Source organism: Mus pahari, chromosome 4, assembly GCF_900095145.1.
Source record: "Mus pahari chromosome 4, PAHARI_EIJ_v1.1, whole genome shotgun sequence".
NCBI lineage: Eukaryota > Metazoa > Chordata > Mammalia > Rodentia > Muridae > Mus > Mus pahari.
The window spans coordinates 15548770-15561477 of NC_034593.1; the positions used below are offsets into that span (position 1 = coordinate 15548770).

A 12708-nucleotide genomic window follows, 5' to 3' on the forward strand; every position below is an offset into this window, starting at 1 on the left:
TTCATTCAAGTATTTCCAACATAAAACTATAAATCAGCAAAACTGAACTATGTGGAAATAATTCAAGTAGTATAAGAGCCCTTAGCTAATATTTTATCAAATTAACTGGTATACTGGATTTTTTTGGACAAAAAAAAAAATATTCACTGTAGATTCAAAAACTGGCAGGACCATTCTTAATAATTCCCACCATCAAAAAGGGAGGAAACTGAACAGCACTGAGAGAGAGAGGTCCAACCTGAGCTCAGTACCCAGAACCCATGTCCTCTGATCTCCATATATGTGCAATAGCACAGATATGCCCGTATGCACAACAAATAAATTAGTTTCATTTCTTAGGGAAAATAAAGTAAAACTGCATTAATGCCATTTTAAAGACTGATAACATTGTTTCAAGAACTAGCTGCACTAATCATAGTAACTGTGTGTTGAGAGATGCCGAAAAGTATCAATTTAATGTCCTTAAAGGTCTTCCCCCTCTTGGTGGTGAAGTGGGAACAAGAAACAGAAAACCTCATTTGATGAGAAAGGTCACAAAGCTGTCACTCTTCATTATATTCCCCCTTTAGAGCTCTGGAGACAGGTAAAATGAAAAGTAAGAGTGGGTAGAGCAAGTGAGGAAAGCTATTCTGACTAAGAGTCACTAAGACTGACTTAAAGCCAGGTGATAACCAGATAACCAAACAGGACCAAGGTTAGCCATGAGTCTGCCATATGCAAAAAAAAAAAAAAAAAGCACATGCTTTGGCCACATTCATGGAATTTAAATATTCAGAATTCCCAGAATATCCTCAGGATATGTGAGAGAACTGGCAGCACAGAGAAAGATAAACAACAGGAGTATTTACAAAACCATAGGGAAACATCAGGAAACCTTGCAAGGTTCTCAATAGAACCAAGAGAGCTTGTGGAACCAGAAGACAGCTCTCTGAGGCAAGCTGTTGGGTTTTCATAGCCACAAAGGTGGTATGATGTCTACAGAGGACTAGGGGTGTGTCAAAATCAGCTAGAAACTGGGTTGCTTGCAAAGCAGAAGGATGATCTAGAGAGGCAGATAGAAGAGCTCCAGGCTAGGATCAGGTAAGGCCATGGCAGTGGGGATGGGAAGGAAGTAATATACAGAGACAAGCTACCGAGCCTTTTGTTGGGCCCTATTTGGCCTTGGTTTGGGCTTTGAGGACAAACCCGAGTCTGGCTCGATTTTCGAGACCCGTCATTCTCCTCTGCTTGAGAAAGACTCAGCATGACCTACTGACCTGAACGAGACTGCCTCTGCCTAGCTACTGCTGATGTGTCAGTTTCAGATAGGCCCCGTGAGATCACCTCACACCCCTCGTCATCTCACTCCACCTCATATGTCATCTCACCCCATACCGCCACCCCCACCTCTTTGCCTTCTCTATATAAGCGAGCATCTAGTTTAATAAAGTGAGTTCCTGCTTTAACAACACTGCTGGCCCAGGTGTGTTTGTTTTGGGCCGTCAACACTCACCTTCCCACTCAGCCCCAGAGAGGCTGAACCTGGTTCTCTCCTCTCGCCTGGACCTGCCAGCAGAGAGCCAACAGGCTTTTGAACTGATTAGATTTGGACATAGCTAAAGTTAAAGATGAATTCGCCATCATCAGAGCAAGGTACTAGACAAGAATGATTATGACATCACCTGGGACGATTGTCGCTATGATATTCCCAGTGGCAGGGTTCCTTGGGCAGCAAAGGCCATGAGGAAGAGGATGAGAGGATGACAGAAGGAGGAGCAACTTTGGGGGAAGCTTTTTGCTGAGTAGTTTTAGACATCTGGTCTAGCATCAAGAGGATACAGTTAAAGGAATAGAGTGGCTCCTTCCTGTAATCCCAGAATTTGGGAAGAAGAGGCAGGGGGATGAATTCTAAGACCATCCTTAGCCATAGAGCAAACTTAGAGAGATATAAAAAACAAAAATAATTTGAATGACTCCCTGTGCAACTGAGGCTGGCCGTGAACACCTGACCCTCTGCCTCTATCTCTAGAGTGCTGGGGTTATAGGCATATGCCATACCCAGTTTAGCTTGCATTTTAAAATGACAATTTAAGGGGAGATGGGGAAGGCCGTGAAGGAGTAAGACAACAATGGTGCATGTATGAAAGCACCATACTAAAAACTGTTACATTGTATTCTAACTGAAAACTTAGCTTTAGAAATGAAGCTGGGTATGGTGTTGCATGTCTATGCTAGTCCTTGGGAGAGAGGTAGAAGATAAAGAATTCAAGGCCTCATCAGCTGCATTCGAAGTTTGAGCTCTGCTTCAATGTCATGTGATCTAGACTAGAAAATTTCAGTAAAATAAAAGTCTACTAATATGATTCAAACAAAAAAAAAAGTTTGGATGACATCACACTGAAAATGCACCCATTGTAACACCAGGGTCATAATGCCTGTAACACTCATATTCCCTTGGTGCCTAACCTTATTAAGTCAACCCACCTCCTAGGTCTGCCTTTTCATCAGTGGCAGTAACAGTAGATCTCACCTATTGAGAACTTTCTTTGTACCAGTTACTAATTAAGGTTCCATATTTACCAACTAGGGTAAAACACCTATCAAAGTAAATGACAGTAAGCTGTAAATTGAGACAGATATTATAAGGCCTTAGATTCCCAAGCCACCACAACTATTAACGGATGGTCAGTTTTCACTGGTATCTTAGCCTTCCTTAACACACAAATTCAAAACCGTCCTGGATGGGGAGTACTATGAGAGTCACCAACTTACACGATGTTTCAATCTTAAATAAATATTTCAGGATGAAATAGTGGCACAGCCATAACTGGAACCTAGACCATGCAACCACCCAGCCCTAAGTCGCAAAACAACCAGTCTTCTATACCTGCCTTTAAGTGTATCCGTGGGATCGCTCACTCCTAGGGCACAAAGAACTGGCTATGACTCTGGGGAGATAATTTGCCTCTCCCCAAACACTTTTGTAATGGATTTACCCGCAGTGTTTATGCATACTACATCTGTAAACAACAAAGCCTGCTGCCCCAGGAGTTTGGGGAGCGCGACCACGCCCCGCCCCGCTGCACGCTGGGAAACGTAGTCCTAAGCAGTCCCCGAGCCTTTTAGTCTTCATCCAGGCAACCCTCGGCGCCTGTAAGGCCACATTCGGTTGCGAATCCAGGGCCGGCCTCTAAGCACATCAGTTCTCCAATGCCGCCCTCTCCTGGCCTTTCCCTTACCGCACATTGCTAGCCGGCTCCACGTACCCCGGAAATTAACTCTTCTCTTCCGGATTCAGAGTCCAGAGGTCCGCCTGTGGTTTCGGGGTATTTGGGGTGCCCCTGGAGTGAAGTACGTTCTGTAGCAAGCTGCACCGAAGTGAGAGGACCGTGCTGCAACGGGAGTCATGGAGGGCCAGAGCGCGGAGATGCTGCAGGCCAGGTGGAGCAGGAGATGCTGCAGGCCAGGTGGAGCAGGAGGAGGTGGAGAAGTTGCAGCGCGCCCGGGTGCACAAATTGCTGGAGCGGGCATTCGAGCTTGGCACCCTACCGGCCTCGGACCGCACTCCCCGACAGGCCGAGCTGCGGGCCCTGGCGCGGGACAGCACGCGGCTGCTCATCACCCAGCGGTGGCTGCTGCCGACCGTGCGCGGGAGGAGGAGGTGGTAGCGCGCTTGCCGGTGCCCGCCACTCGCCTGCCCCGCGGGAAGCCGCTGTCCCGGCCACGGCCGCTCACCCGCTGGCAGCAGTTCGCGCATCACAAGGGCATCCATCCAAGAAGATCACCTTCATGTGGGACGAGGTGAGTGGCCGGTGGAGGTGCTGATGGGGCTGCAAGCTCGTCCGGAACCACACCAAGGAATGGCTGATCAACGTGCCTGGGGGCACCGACCCCATGGAAGACTGGTTCGCCAAGCAGATTTAGGCCAAGGAGGAACGCGTGGCCAAGAACGAGCTAAAGCGGCCGCGGAACCTGGCCCGAGTGTACAAGATGCAGATGCCCAACTCAGTCGGCCTGCACCCTACGGGACACCAGAGTAAGGAGGAGCTGGTCTGTGCCCTGCAAGTGGGTAGTGACTCCACCGCTGCAGTGGGACGCTTCCAGGAGCGCCTCCCCAAGAAGAAGACTCCGGGAAGAAGAGAAAGTTTCGGTCCCTCTTTGAGGACTTTGTGGCCGAGAAAATGACCAGTTGGAGCTACTAAAAGTCAAGAACAGCAAGAAGCCCCAGCAGGATGTGAGGGGGTGCACCAACAAGCAGATGAGAGGAGGAAAATGAGCCAGAAAGGCAAGAGAAAGGGGATCCAGCAAAGAAGAGCAGGGGCTGGAGAGATGGCTCAGCGGTTAAGAGCACTGACCTGCCCTTCCAGAGGTCCTGAGTTCGATTCCCAGCAACCACATGGTGGCTAAATAAAGCACTCCAGGCAGCCTGCTCTCCTTCTAGGTGAGAAGAAAGGAGAGTTATACCAAGGTGGGAAGAGGAGAAACTAGTGTTCTCCTCACTGATCCTGTTCTGCCAAACTAGGACTGCCTGTACTAAAGGTCCAGCTGCAAGCTGCAGGCTGGTGCAGGAGGTGGCCGCCTCCCTCCTTGAACTTGACATTGAAGGGACTGGTTTGCCTTGAAGGTCAGTGCTGGACTATGCTTTTCCCGCATCAAGAGACATTGGCGGGAACTTATAGCTCTAGTTTGAGAACATGAGATTTGTAGAAATAATATGGTCAGAACCAAGAATAAATTAACAGCCTGCTTTCTTTTTTTCAATTTTATTAAGTATTTACTTCATTTACATTTCAAATGCTATTCCCAAAGTCCCCTATACCCCCCCCCCCCCCCCGCTCCCCTACCCACCCACTCCCCCTTCATGGCCCTGGCATTCCCCTGTTCTGGGGCATATAAAGTTTGCAAGACCAAGGGGCCTCTCTTCCCAATGATGGCTGACTAGGCCATCTTCTGCTACATACGCAGCTAGAGTCACAAGCTCTAGGGGTACTGGTTAGTTCATATTGTTGTTCCACCTACAGGGTTGCATCCCCCTTCAGCTCCTTGGATACTTTCTCTAGCTCCTCCATTGGGGGCCTTGTGTTCCATCCAATAGCTGACTGTGAGCATCCACTTCTGTGTTTGCCAGGCACTGGCATAGCCTCACAAGAGGCCACTATATCAGGGTCCCTTTAGCAGAATCATTCTGGCATGTGCAAAAGTGTCTGGATTTGGTGGCTGATTATGGGATGGACCCCTGGGTGGGGCAGTTTTTGGATGGTCCATCCTTACAGCCTGCTTTTTTATCTTGACTCTTTGTATACTGGGTTGATGAGATTTCTGAGGTATAGTATATTGGCCTCAACATTTTCGCATTATTTTTGTAACAGCTCGTGTATGTAGGGAGAATGGGAAAAACTATGTGATTTGCATGTATTATAAAAGATATGCTGATATCTGGTGTTAATTTTAACTTTTACTGTAGGTAGAAGTTGTATGTGAAGCCAGTGACCTGGGTTCCAATATATTGTGTGCTTAAAACAAAAAATGGTTACAGGTAAGTCACTTGCATTAGGAAAGCTCAAAAGTTCATTCAGTGCTTAGTATGAAAGCACAGTGCAGCTGATGTTGGCCAAATGAACATATTGTTTTAATGATAAACGAATTAACCTTGCCGCTCCAGGAAATACTTGCCGTTTTGTTTATAACCAGTGGCTTTTGTTCAATTGCCTTGGGTTTTAGTTTTTAGCCAGTGCTGGGCTGGAATTCACTATGAAGCAGAGGCTGGCCTGGAACTTGAGGCCCTATGGCTCTCTCTCCAAGTGCTCCTCTCTCAATACTGGACTTTTTAACTATGAATTTTCAGGAGATATTTATGCAAAGTAAGTTTATTAAGATCAAATAAGTCATTGATATATAGGGAAAAACATCCAGAGAGCAAAAAGCTTGAAATCTGCTGGCTGTAGCTGCTCATTTGTAACCTCAGCACTTGGGCCTCCTATATTTTCAGATAATGTTGGTTGTTCTTGAAAGACTAGTTATAGTCCCATAGCCAACCCAGGCTATTTAGCATTGAGGGAATATATTAAGAGGGTAGTTTTCAGATAACATACAAGCTAACTAGGACATAACATACAGATTTATAAGCCTTTTTAAAGTTAGGATAGATAGCAGAGTGTTCTATTTAATTGACAAAAATGCTGGACTGGGTGTTAGGTATATTTTGTACTTAATAAATTACAAAATAGTAATCATTGTGCTCAATGTATATCTGAAAAAAGAGCCTTTTAATTGGACAAAAGGAGGAAGTGCTATGGATAGCCCTGGTGCTGTTTATATTTTGATGCTAATTCTGTTTCCCCAAAAGCAGTTGCCTGTGAATTGAGTGAATCACTCCTTCCCCATGAATAAAGATTTCAAGGAACCAATCACTGAGCGAGTAGGCAGGACTTCCGGGTCAGAGAAAGGGATGGTGGAAGAGGAGAGGAGACTTGTCTGGTGGACAGGAAAATGGAGGCCAAATGTAGGTAGAAGAGGCCCCAGTTTGGGTGGCGGATCCATTGGGATCCATTACCGGAGGATTTAACTTAGAGTGGCTTACACATTAGGATGCTAGTTGTTGCGCTCAGTGAATATGCTGCCTTTTGATTCTAAGCTAAGATTGTGTGTTTTCCTTCATGTGGCGACTCAACTGAGTTCCTGCCCAACATGGCAGCTTAGCAAGCTGGGTGGGGAGATTTTGGAGCTCGGGTTAGAGAGTCTGCTAGGCTGAGAATAGGCCTGCTGTTGGTACCTTGCTGATGTAGTATCCAAAATGAATTCAAGACCACCCAGTACCTTCCCCCTTGGAAAAGGACTTTCCAAACTGCACTAGCAGGCAAAGTGCAGAGCCAGATAACGAAGCTGACTGACTAAACAAATGTGAAAACATAGTTTTAGCGGTCAAAACTCATGATGCCCTTATCCTTAATAGCTGAGTACTATTCCATTGTGTAAATGNACCACATTTTCTGTATCCATTCTTCCATTGTAGAGCATCTGAGTTGTTTCCATCTTCTAGCTATTAGTGGAACGTGTGCCCCTATGGCATGGTGGGACATCTTTTGGGTATATGCTCAAGAGTGGTATAGCTGGGTCTTCAGGTAATTATTTTTAATTTTCTGAGGGACTGCCAGATTGATTTCCAGAGTGGTTGTACCAGTTTCCAATCTCAACAGTAATCTCTACATCCTCTCCAGCATCTGCTGTCACCTGAGTATTTTTATCTTAGCCATTCTGACTGGTGTGAGGTGGAATCTCAGCATTATTTTGACTTGCATTTCCCTGATGATTAAGGACTTTGAACATTTCTTTAAGTGCTTCTCAGCCATTCGAGATTCCTCTTTGTGGATTCTCTGTTTAACTCTGTACCCCATTTTTTAATTGGTTTTTGAAGGTTAGCTTCTTGGGTTCTTCATATATTTTGGAGATAGATAGATAGATAGATAGATAGATAGATAGATAGATAGATAGATAGATAGATAGATAGAAAGATAGATAGATAGATAGATAGATAGATAGATAGATAGATAGATAGATAGATAGATAGATACTGGATATGGGATTAGTGAAGATCTTTTTTTCCATTTTGTAGGTTGCCGATTTGTCCTATTGACTATGTCTTTTGTTTTTCAGTTTCATGAGGTTCCATATATCAGTTGTTGATCTTAGAGCCTGAGCCATTGAAGTTCTATTTAGGAAAATTTCCCCTGTGCCCATGAGTTTGAGGCTCTTCCCCACTTTCTCTTCTATTCCATTCAGTGTCTCTGGTTTTATGTGGAGGTCCTTGACCTCCTTGAACTTGACCTTTGTGAAGGTGACACATTGCCACATCCACTCCAGTGAAGTTTGCATGACAGGCCCAAAAGCTTGGACGCAGTCCCGAGGCCGAGAGTTTCACGGAAACTTAGTCTCCCCAAACTTTGGCCTCTTGTAGCAGGAATGCTCCAGACCTGTCCCTGCATTCGTCGGTGAATGGATCTGTGTGTGTGCTTTCTCTCACTATTGTTTTATTACAGGTGACTCCGAGAAATAAGTTGTCAAATACCTACATCCGGTTGAACTTTTGCTTCCTGGCCTTCCCAATGTCCTAGGCAGTCCTGGAGCCGACCCTGGGCTTGGAATCCCATAAGAATGTTACTCCTTCAGATGAAATGCCCCAGTGTCAACAGTTAGTAATCAGGCATCTCATAGTTTGCCAGATAGGAGTTAGTAATCTCAGAGCTAGTTCAAAATAGTAAACTTAGAATCCTCATTACAGTCAGGTCTGGCAGACTACATTACATATTAGAAGAAAGTTGGTGAGTTCTTCTAACAAATGGAGAGTCCCTACAGACACTTAAAAGAGCAGCCAAGTTACTCCCATATGCAAGAATTTACCATGGCCTAAGGAGAAGGAGGGTTGTGGTTTAAGGAGGAACTACAGTATTGCATTATTCATGAAAAGGTCAGCAAGAGCAGAACTCCCCTGGTGCAAGCTTTCATGAGGCTCAGAGGAATAGCATAAATTTTGACTAGGGTGTGAAATCCTCACCTGGCTCCTGTCAATAGCTGACTTTAGATAGGGCTGATCTTATCTCAATTGTAAACGTTGCCTGATTCCTGCCAGTCTTTTTGTATGCATTTTTTGTTTTGTGTCAGATAACTTCAATGTACCTTGGCTGATGTGTCACCTAACTTCTTTGTTTTCTTCTGTAATATATAAGTCTGATGCTCGCTTTGAGAAATTACACTCAGATAAAGCACTCTCTGGTGTCCATGTCTTTTTGTCATCCCAGTGACTCCTTGTCCACCTGATTACCGAAATCCTGGTTCCCCGCAGGTTGAAGGATCGACTGAGTCCAGTCCGTGGCAACAAATATGGGTCTATTCTCATTTTTCTACATAGAGATGGCCAGTTAGACCAGCACCATTTATTGAAGATGCTTTCCTTTTTCCATTTTATGTTTTTTGCTTCATTGTCAAAGAGCAAGTATCAATAAATGTGTGGGCTTATTTCTGGGTCTTCATTTCTGTTCCTTTGATGGACCTGTTTGGCTGTGTACCAATACCATGTGGTTTTTATCACTATTGCTCTGTAGTACAACTTGAAGTCAGGGATGGTGATTCCCTCAGAAGTTCTTTTATTGTTAAGTATTATTTTTACTACCGTGGGGTTTTTTGTTTGTTTGTTTTTCCATGTGAAATTGAGAATTGCTCTTTCCATATCTGTGAAGAACTGTGTTAGAGTCTTGATGGGGATTGCTTTTGGTAGGATGAGTATTTTCACTGTGTTAATCCTACCAATGCATGAGCACACCATGCTCTTTTTTGATCTGTCCGTCCAGTCGATAGCAGTTTGGAATTGGGGACTGGGCTAGAGGTTACTTACTTAGTGGTTCATTTTTATAGGATAACTTTTAGAAGTTGCAAGGAACGCTCGTAATAATTAATAAAAATAATTAATGTTAATAGCTTTGGATAAAGTTATAATTAGGTTCCTAGGACTTGGCCATCTTTACTGAACTGGGGCATGCTTTGCCGATGAGGCACCTCCGAGCCCTGCCAGTGTACAGTTCCTACGTATCCATGTGCGGCTAAAGGCGTCTTGAGAATTTTATTATCAAAACTGTTCACCTAGAAGTTAAAGTTCAAAGACTTGTTCTGGGGCTTTTGGTTGGTCGGTTTTCGGCTTTTTTTTTTTTAATGTGAGGCTTTAAAGTGTATACAAGGCCCTATGGAGTTCTTGCTACCAAGGTGATTTCTGCATTAACAGCTAGTTCTGACTCCTGGAAAATGGGCTAAAGCAGAGTCAGGTGACCTTGCAGAGCGAGTTGGAGACAGATGTTTCCTCCTGGAGTCCAGCTGCCAGGACTGGCTGGCAACGATTGCGGAACAACTAGAGGACAAGAACTGCCATGGCTACAGCTGCATGATGCCCAACCTCGGGCCACACATGCTGAGTACAGGCTGCACCAAGGATGCCACAGTACTTGGTAACCACTGCGTGTACCAGATAGGCAATTGGAATCATGATACTTGCAGATTTCAAAAAAGCAGATGCCACAGTGCTGGGCTGGGCTGGACCTTATACCATGGAAGGTCAGGACGTTGCAATGTGGCATAGCTACCATTAAGCAAATAGTCCCAGAGAAGCCGGCCTGCTCCCACAGTGTGACAGGTAGTGTAGAACTTGGCATTGTTGCTAAAATAATATATCAAGCAACATGTGTATACTGGGTCTAGGTGTATACACAGTCAGAAACTGTTCTGAGATTACAACAATGGTGACTATTACAGTAGTCTGGGGAGCTCAGACTATTTAAGGATCCAATAGGGTACCTGTTGAAGGTCTCAGCAGATGGGCTGTAAAAAGGAAAAGACCGCAAGGAGTTAGTTACCTTGCCTGACCCGATTTCCTTCCAGAAAGACTGAGTGCATGTGTCAGCCTAGGAAATGGAATCTGATGGGAGATAGGGAAAGGACAGGGACTGGAAAGGAATCTGGGAGAGGGAAGAGCAGAAACAGAGCAGAGTGACGGTGTACTGCCTTCCTAGGAGACAGTAAAGACTGAGGCATGAATAGAAAGACAGTTGGTACATACCAGGAAGCATACACTGCACATGAACTGTTGGAGCAGTAAACAATTTTTATGACCAATCCTGCATACTAAGTACCTTCTAGCATAAGAAAAGTGAAAATTATTTTGTTTGACGTTATATAGCTAAGCAATGGAACAGCTATGGGTTTAACTTTGGCTTTTCAGTCCTTGTTCCCCAGCCTATAATGAAACAGTAAATTGTGTCACATGTCTCACCCTGAAGCACTCACATCTCAGGATGCTTGTGGTAAAAGAGTTCCATGACCCAAACGTGGAGAGCTAATTTTCACTCTATTGATATCTACATCAATATGTAAAGGACTTGAGAAGACCTACAAAGAAAATTTAGGGTGAATGCAGTTATGTTAGCACTCTGGTGCCAGTGGGAAGTGGAGTGGGGAAAGGGGATGTATGGAGTGAGTTTTGAAGCAGTTTATTTTATGTGTGTGGGTGTCTCCCCTGCCTGTTTGTATGTCTGTGCATCATGTGTGTGCCTGGAGAAGACTCGAGGGCATTGAATTGCCTAGAACTGACTTTGCCGAGGGTTGTGAGCCTCCTTGTGGGTTCTGGGAATCAAACCCAAGTTCTCTGGAATAGCAGCCATCTTAAGCACTGAGCCCCTGGAAACAGTTTTAGTTAGGAAGTGCAGTACATTGGGTCACAGAGAAAGGGTTCCTGGCTGGGGCCTCAGAAGAGTACTCCAGAAGTGGCAGGAAAGAACATATGTGTTGAGAAGAGAGGGGAAGAGAAGGAAAGTGGATCTCAAGCAAGGAAGTGTCTAGGGCAAAATTCATGGTGTGGGAGGGAGGAAGGTACTGAAGAGAGGAGAAAAGAGACACTTAATTTTTTAGGAGCTAAACCCCAGAGATGAAGCAAGATAAGGAGCCAAGTAGGCAGGGCTGGGTCCGAACTTTCTGTGCCATGGAAGAAGCTTTAAAGAAGTGAGGTCATAGGGAAAATGCCCCTGACCACACTGGGGAAGAGAGCTAAGGAGGATGCAGCTGAGAAACCAATTTGGGAACTAGTAAACATCTGGATGAGAAATGACAGTGAAAGCAGAGTGGCAAAGACTGAGAAGTAAGCGGGGGGGGGGGGGGATATCTGGGGTCTTGGTATGTGAGACCATAAAGGGTAAGGGTGGATGAAGGCAGCGCAGGAGCAAAGCCCCGTGTGTAAGGCGTGGGCAGCGTGGGAAATGAGCAGGAGAAGGAAGAGACAATCTAGGCGAGCAGGGAGTCTTGGAGCCCAAGGAAACATTCCCTGCCTACTGGAAGAGTGGTACATGCGCTTAACTGATGAGCCTTCTCTCCACGCCTCCATTTAAACCTGTGCCTTATGTCAGACCCCCTTCCTGATGCAGCCACATTGGATAAATTTCTCTCTGCCTTTGACGTTCTTAGCCCCTTGACTGGCCTATTGAGGACAAGTGACAGCCTAGTTATTAAGACTGCCAGAGCTCCAATACCAAAGTAAAATCCAGCCTGGAAACTGTGACTCGATTGCTGGGACCAAAGTGTGCTAGACTGTAAGGAAACAGCCTGGAAATGTAGACCAGGGATAGAACCAAAGGATGAACGAGTCTGAGGGCTTCAGACATGAATCTCTTAATAGGATAGAGAGAATGGTGAGGAGGGAGCTGAGGAAATCAACCCAGGTGAACATTGCAGAAGGCAAGAGAGGGCCAGGCAGAACCCTCGAGTAGAAGTGACTTAATTAGCCTTAGAACTTAAGATAACATGAAAGGTTGGGAAGAGGCAGTCATGTCACCAGCACTGATTTCAGATGTCTTTCTTCCTTTGTTTCTCATTTTGTCCTTAGTTTAATGCAGGGTGGGCTCCTGCAGCAAGTAGGTAGCCAGTAGGTGTCAGCCTTGCTTTATGTTTTGTCTTGACCTCAGGAAGTTCTGAGGTCCAGAGTAACAAACTACCTTTTCCTCCCCTTACCTTTTCCCTCCCTGGATGTTTGAATTCCAGATTTGAATTTTGGAATGGTGGGGAGGAGGCTATGCAGTCAAGTATTCGCTGACTCACCACTAAGGCAAGACCCTCCGTACTGGCTGGTTTTGTGTCAACTTGACACAAGCTGGGGTTATCACAGAGAAAGGAGCTTCAGTTGAGGAAATGCCTCCATGA

At 45.3% G+C, this 12708-nt stretch overlaps 1 pseudogene; it reads left to right on the forward strand.

Moving 5' to 3' along the window:
- Window positions 1-2077: 2077 nt before the first annotated feature.
- LOC110320225 lies at window positions 2078-4720 on the forward strand (annotated as a pseudogene).
- The last annotated feature ends 7988 nt before the right edge of the window (window positions 4721-12708 follow it).